We start from the raw sequence: 7,282 nt of genomic DNA, 5'->3' as shown, positions 1-7,282 counted from the left end.
GTTTTGAATAAAAGGATATGGGGAACACAAAAGAACTGATAGCTGTTTTGAAGTTTGGGTTGTTTCCCAAAACAAAGAGAAACCTCTCCACATAATCTGTCAAATTTTCAAGAGCATTTTGTAGAATTTGACAATTTACAAGGTTCTTGCCAAGGCTGCACGTATTTCTTACTTGTTTTGGATTTATTGTATCTTGTGTTTTTTTTTACATATTCATAAGACTCTAAATTGTTTTTGGAGCAAGGTGGCGGGGGTGGGTAGACAGGCAAAAAATAAAAGCCTTTCATGCATGACTCAGGCTTTAAACACTCACTTTTCTTTTCAGTATTTAAAAAATACATGAACTATTTTATTTCACACTTAGAGAAAAGTTGCAAGAATAGCCCAAAGAACTCCCATGTATTTTTCACCCAGGTTCCTCAGTTGTTGATATTTAACCACATTAGTTTTACCATCCCTCCCACTCGCTTGTATGTATGTATGTGTCTATGTATATTTGTATGTGTGTGTCACATTTTTTCTGAACCATCTGAGAATAAGATACATACATGATACCCCATTACTCTTAAGTGCTTCAGTGTAAATTTCCTAAAGACAAGGACATTTCTACATGACCACATTGCAGCTATCAAAATCAGGAAATTAACCTTGATACAAAACTATCCCACCTAGTGCACAGACCCCGTTCATATTTTGCCTGTGGTGCCAATAAGGCTCTTTTAGCAAGAGGGAAAAAAATTTCCTTCCGGCCCAGGATTCCATCCAGGATTATGTGTCACACTTACTCATTACGTGTCTTTAGTCTCCCTCAACCTGGAAATCCCCCAGTCTTTCCTTGTCTTTTGTGATCCTCATAGTTTTGAGAAGTACTAGCCAGTTATTTTGAAAAATGTCCTTCAATTTAGATTGACTGATATTTCCTCATTACTAAATTCAGGTTATGCATTTTGGGCAGAAATACCACAGAAGGGGTGTTGTGTTCTCAACATCTCATTGCAGGAGGCACATGGTACCACTTCGTCCTATTACTGGTGACCCTTGATCCTTTGGTTAAGGAGGTGTCTGCTGTGTTTCTCCACTGCATAGTTAGCGTTTTCCCTCTGAAATTGGTAAAATATTTTGTGTGGAAGTACTTTGAGACTATAAATATCCTGGTTTTTCATCAAACTTTCCCCCAGTAATTTTAGTATCTTTTGCTCTTTCTTGCCTGCTAGTGTTATGATGACTACCCAATGGTGACTCTCTACTTCCCTTATTCCTTCTACACTATTAATTGGCATTCTAGTGTAAAGAAGAACTTTCCCTTCTCCACCATTTATTTGATCCTTGTGGACTCGTGGACTCCTATTTTAGTCAGTGGGTTTTTATTCATAACCATGACTTTTTTTTTTTTTGATATTCACATCTCAGATACGGACAGTGAGAGTCCCTGCAAGCTGGCTGCTGTGTCCTTTTGGCAAATCTATCATTTTTTGAGCAGTGTTTTACTTTCTGGCATAAGATGTCCCAGATTCATACTTTCCTTGCCCCAAGCCCTGCGATCAGCTGTTTCTCTAAGGAGCCTTGATTCCTTTTAATAGAGAATGGTATTTGGTACAATTACCAAAATATAGGCACTAGTTATAATCACTGCTACTTGAGCATTATGGTTTAAAGTCCTTCTCGGGACTTCCCTGGTGGCCTAGTGGTTAGGATTCTGGGCTTTCACTGCCATGGCCTGGGTTCAATCCCTGTTCGGGGAACAGATCTTGCAAGCTGTGCGGCACAGCCGAAAAATAATAATAAATAAAGGCCCTCTCAACACAGAAAATACATGTAAATGTATATTTATGTATACACACACATGTATATCTGATCATCTATTAAAGACCATGAGTATCTCCGATTCCAGTTCAACACTACCGAGTTCATTCCAGCATCCGTCCTATCCATATTTGTAACTATTCTCGGATAGTGACAAGCCTGTTTCCCTTTATCCTCAATACAATTGCTCATTTCTCCTGTATGTAACCAATTTCTGACCCTGACACATCAATGCCCCCTCGGCCCCTCCAGCCCTGGCTGCCTCCATAGGAGGAAGGGAAAGGGAATTCTATTCTAAATACTCAAGTTTTAAATATCCCTTTCTCACACGCACCCCAGCCATCCCCAAGCTTCTCTTCCTCCATGTTTACCTGTTCACAGCTCATGGATTTCTTATATTCATCAATTTAAAAGTATTTTTTGAGCCCTGTGCTGGGAACTGTAAATGCAGATGCAGTCAGTACCTTCAAGGGGACAAGCCTAGTGAAATAAACAGAGGTACGCTGACCATTAGAAGCGCCAATTCTAGTGTTTTGGGGAGCACAAAGGGAGAGCACCCGGGCTGTGCTTCTGGAGTCCCTCCCAGAATACTGGGAAGCTGAAGCTGAATCGAAGAACAAACCTCGGGTGGAGGGAGAAGTGAGAGGGAAATCGGATACAGGAAGAAGAGACCAAGGCACTCTCACAGTCATACAAGTAATTTGCTAACATGAGAAATGGGGTTGGAGAGAGAAATAGAGGCACCTCTGGTCTTTCAGGATTTGGGAGTCTTTAGGTTATGTAGGTGGGAGCTATGGGTGTAGACATAAGAAAGGAGATTTATGGAGAAGAGGGTTAAGGACAAAATCCTGACAAGCATCAACATATAAGAGGCAGGTTGAAGGAGAGCTGGGGTGGCAAGAGGGATAGGAGAAAACCTTGGAGAAAGCAGCTAACGCTGTCAGCAAAGCTGAGGGAGTCGTGTCCAGGGTCACTTAAGATGAGGATGCAAAACTTCCCATTGGATCCGATCATTAGGAAGTCTCGTAGAGACTTTCATGAGCGTACTTTTGGTGAGGTGGAAGGAACAAAAGTCAGATTGCAATGGCTTGAATAAACAGGGGTTTAGGAAATAGAGACAGTACAGTCTGTGCCCAAATCTTCTAACTTCGTCTTTCCCCTCTTTCCCTATCCGTGCTCAATTACGATACGAAATTGTTCCCATGTTCTCCCCTGTATCCTCAGCGCTGTATCTACAACATAATAGTCACTCAATAAAATTTTGTTGAACAATAACCCTCCTCCCCCACTCTAACCCACAGAGGGAGCTGAAAGATAATCACTCCAACCTGTAGAGGGAGCTGAAAGAAAGTCATGGGGGAGGGTTAACCTATAGAAGGAGCTGGAAGAAACTCCCAGAGCAGTGTTAACCACACACTCTGACCTCTAGGAGGAGCACCAAGCTTCTTGCGTTCCAGGCATTCCTGAGGAAAACTTGCATGAGGAATCTTCATCAAGGAGTACTCCCTTTAGGTGATAGTTATTCATATGTACCTAATATGTACCTTCTGTTTGTGGCATGTGATACCAATTTTCCATTTATGAAAGTGATGGGAAGTGTTCTGTTAAAATAAACTTAGCAAATAATATTTTTAAAGATGTATTTTAAAGATAAATGTAACAAAGAAAAAGTGAGTTCACTAAAAGAAACATCTTCAGTAAACAGGAGTCTGAGTAATAGCTAGCTAGGTATAGCCAAAATCTTCAAAGTAAAATATAAATCAGAACTTTGATCCAGGATTGGATTGGGTCACAATGATGTGTGGAATTGTTGGTATGAAGAGGTTAAAAGCTGTTGAATCTGTGTGAAATGCTCTTTGGGGTGCCTCTTTGGAGCCTCTTTCTGGGATTCTGATTCTGCTAGCTCTTCTCCTATAAAGTGTGGTAAGAGAAGTCTGGCATCTCTCCTTTAGCTTCTGAGGAGAAGGCACTCCCCCTCACCTTGCAGATCAAAGGGGAACTTGGTTGGGGCTCAGGGAGAAGAGGCCTAAAAGGCACTTGAGGCCTGATTTCCTAGGTCCTGGTTTGCTTGGAACTGAAGGGTTTTCTGGGGACTTTCAGTGCTAACACAAGGAAAATCCTGGGCAAACTGGGACCAATCAGTCACCCTAAATGGTTTCTTGCCTTCCCTAGGTGTGGTTTTCCTTCAGTTTGTTTCCTTAACCATCTCTTCTGACTAAAGTAGTGGTGAGAGCTCCAAAGCTAAGGTCACAATGTAGCCCTCAGAGAAAGAAGCTTGTCGTCTGGGTCACTGAGGCCTGCCCGGTTTGGGCAAAAGGAAGTTTTGGTCTAATCCCTTCGGTGACTACACTGAAGTCTGAGGTGAAAGACCGAGCTAGTTAAGTGTTTCTTTGTCTGAATCTATTCTTCAGACATTTATCTCCCTCCAGGACCTATGGGGTTGGATTGGGAGGACGGGGGACTGGCTGTTGTAGGTAGTGGTCAAGAATTTTAGGATTTAAAACCCTGATGTTGTATATTTCCTCTTCTAAGACAAAACTAACATTTCATAACAATGTTTAAAATCATTTTCTTTTTTAAAAGTGTTTTTCTTCATTATTTTTCTTCATTTTAAAATTATAAATTGTGAAGGGAAAAATTCATTATAAAGTTTAAACCTTATAGAAGTATGCAAAGTAAATAAATGCCTCCCCCCGTAGCCTTTTCATCCATAGTTTGATTTGTATGCCTAATTACCTTTTTCTATGTATATGTGAACATATTTATAACAGACACACATGCATATTTTCACACTTTTTATTGAAGTATAACATACATACAAAAAAGTGTACAGCTTGATGAATTACTACAAACTGGATGGTCTGTGGAATGTTCTGTGTGATCTGGATGATGGTTACATGGGTTTATTCAGCTTGTGGTCATTCACAGGGGGCGAACGGCTAGAAGTGGGCATTAGGGGGCGCCTCAAGTGTTCTGGAGTGTTCTATGTGACCTGGGTGATGGTTACATGGGTTTATTCAGTTTGTAGTAACTTACAGGGTGGGAAAGGCTGGATGCAGGCATTAGGGAATGCTTCCGGATTTCTGGAATATTCTATGTCAGCCTGGGTGATGATTTATGGGTTCATTTTTAGCAATTGTATAGTATTCCCATGTATGAACATTCCATAATTTATTTAACTAATCCTTAACTGATGGTCATTTAGGTTCCTTATACTTTATTAGTATACACAAGTAATATCTTTGTTTCTGTAAGTATTTCTGCAGGAGAGAATCTTAGAAGTGATAAATAGTTAGTCAAAGGGTATGTGCATTTTATTTTATTATGCTCCTTTTGAGAAGGTAATACAAGTTCAGCATAAAAATTCAAAGAATAAAAAGGGCATGGAGGGAAAAGTCAGTCTTCCTTCTACCCTGGATTCACAGTCCCATAAGGTCCTTCCTCAGAAGCAACCAGTGTTATCAACTTCTGGTGGGTTCTTCTGGAGATAGTCTATGTATTGCATATGTATTTGCATATTTTATCAGTATTTCTTTTGTTTAACATCTTTATTGGAGTATAATTGCTTTACAATGGTGTGTTAGTTTCTGCTTTATAACAAAGTGAATCAGCTATACGTATACATATGTCCCCATATCCCCTCCTTCTTGCGTCTCCCTCCCGCCCTCCCTATCCCACCCCTCTAGGTGGTCACAAAGCACTGAGCTGATCTCCCTGTGCTATGCGGCTGCTTCCCACTAGCTATCTATTTTACATTTGGTAGTGTAGATATGTCCATGCCATTCTTTCACTTCATCCCAGCTTACCCTTCCCACTCCCCGCGTCCTCAAGTCCATTCTCTACATCTGTGTCTTTATTCCTGTCCTGCCCGTAGGTTCTTCAGGACCATTTTATTTTTTTAGATTCCATATATATGTGTGTTAGCATACGGTATTTCTGTTTGTCTTTCTGACTTACTTCACTCTGTATGACAGACTCTAGGTCCATCCACCTCACTACAAATAACTTAATTTCGTTTCTTTTTATGGCTGAGTAATATTCCATTGTATATATGTGCCACATCTTCTTCATCCATTCATCTGTCGATGGACACTTAGGTTGCTTCCATGTCCTGGGTATTGTAAATAGAGCTGCAATGAACATTGTGGTACATGACTCTTTTTGAATTATGGTTTTCTCAGGGTATATGCCCGGTAGTGGGATTGCTGGGCCCTATGGTAGTTCTATTTTTAACTTTTAAGGAACCTCCATACTGTTTTCCATAGTGGCTGTATCAATTTACATTCCTACCAACAGTGCAAGAGGGTTCCCTTTCCTCCACACCCTCTCCAGCATTTATTATTTCTAGATTTTTTTGATGATGGCCATTCTGACTGGCGTGAGGTGATACCTCATTGTAGTTTTGATTTGCATTTCTCTGATGATTAGTGATGTTGAGCATCCTTTCATATGCCTCTTGGCCATCTGTGTATCTTCTTTGGAGAAATGTCTATTTAGGTCTTCTGCCCATTTTTGGATTGGGTTGTTTGTTTTTTTGATATTGAGCTGCATGAGTTGCTTGTGTGTTTTGGAGATTAATCCTTCGTCAGTTGCTTCATCTGCAAATATTTTCTCCCATTCTGAGGGTTGTCTTTTCGTCTTGTTTACGGTTTCCTTTGCTGTGCAAAAGCTTTTAAGTTTCATTAGGCCCCATTTGTTTGTTTTTATTTCCATTTCTCTAGGAGGTGGGTCAGAAAGGATCTTGCTGTGATTTATGTCATAGAGCGTTCTGCCTATGTTTTCCTTGAAGAGTTTTATAGTGTCTGACCTTACGTTATAGGCATTTCTTAAAGCCACACCTCCACCCCACCAAGATTGTACCAATTTATACTCTCATCGGTAGGGTATGAGAGTTCCCATTACCACTAGAGATGATTCAAGGGTCCTGGAAAGACATGAGTAAAAGAAACAGATTTCATTCATTCACTCATTCATTCATTGGAAATACATTCATGTGTTTAAAATTCTACAGGTACAATAGGGCAGAAAATGAAGTGTCTCCCTCGTGTCTTCATCCGCCAGCCACCATAGCTCCTCTTCCCCACAGCAATTGTGGTTTTATGTTCCTGTGTATCCTTACAGAGAAAGTTTGCATATATGTAAACAAATTCATCAACATATTCTCTTTTCCCAAATTTCACACAAATGGTAGCATATTTATATAAGCTATTACTGTGTAATCTCCCTCTCCTTCCCCCTGAAACCTTAGTGACTTAAAACTAAATAGTTCATTTTTTCTCATGAGTCTGTGGTTGAGCTGGGTGGTTCTGATCTAAAAGAGATTATTGGGACAATTTGGGAAATCTGAATATGGACTGTGAATTAAATAATATTATTTTATCAATTTTTTTCAATTGAGGATTCAAAATTTAGGCTCAAAGGTCATGCAAATTCATTTAGTTGTCATGTTTCTTTAGTTTTCTTTAATGTAGAACAGTCC

Source organism: Phocoena phocoena, chromosome X (genome assembly GCF_963924675.1).
Source record: "Phocoena phocoena chromosome X, mPhoPho1.1, whole genome shotgun sequence".
Lineage (NCBI taxonomy): Eukaryota > Metazoa > Chordata > Mammalia > Artiodactyla > Phocoenidae > Phocoena > Phocoena phocoena.
The sequence above is the reverse complement of the archived record's forward strand: the minus strand, read 5'-3'. Positions refer to the sequence as shown.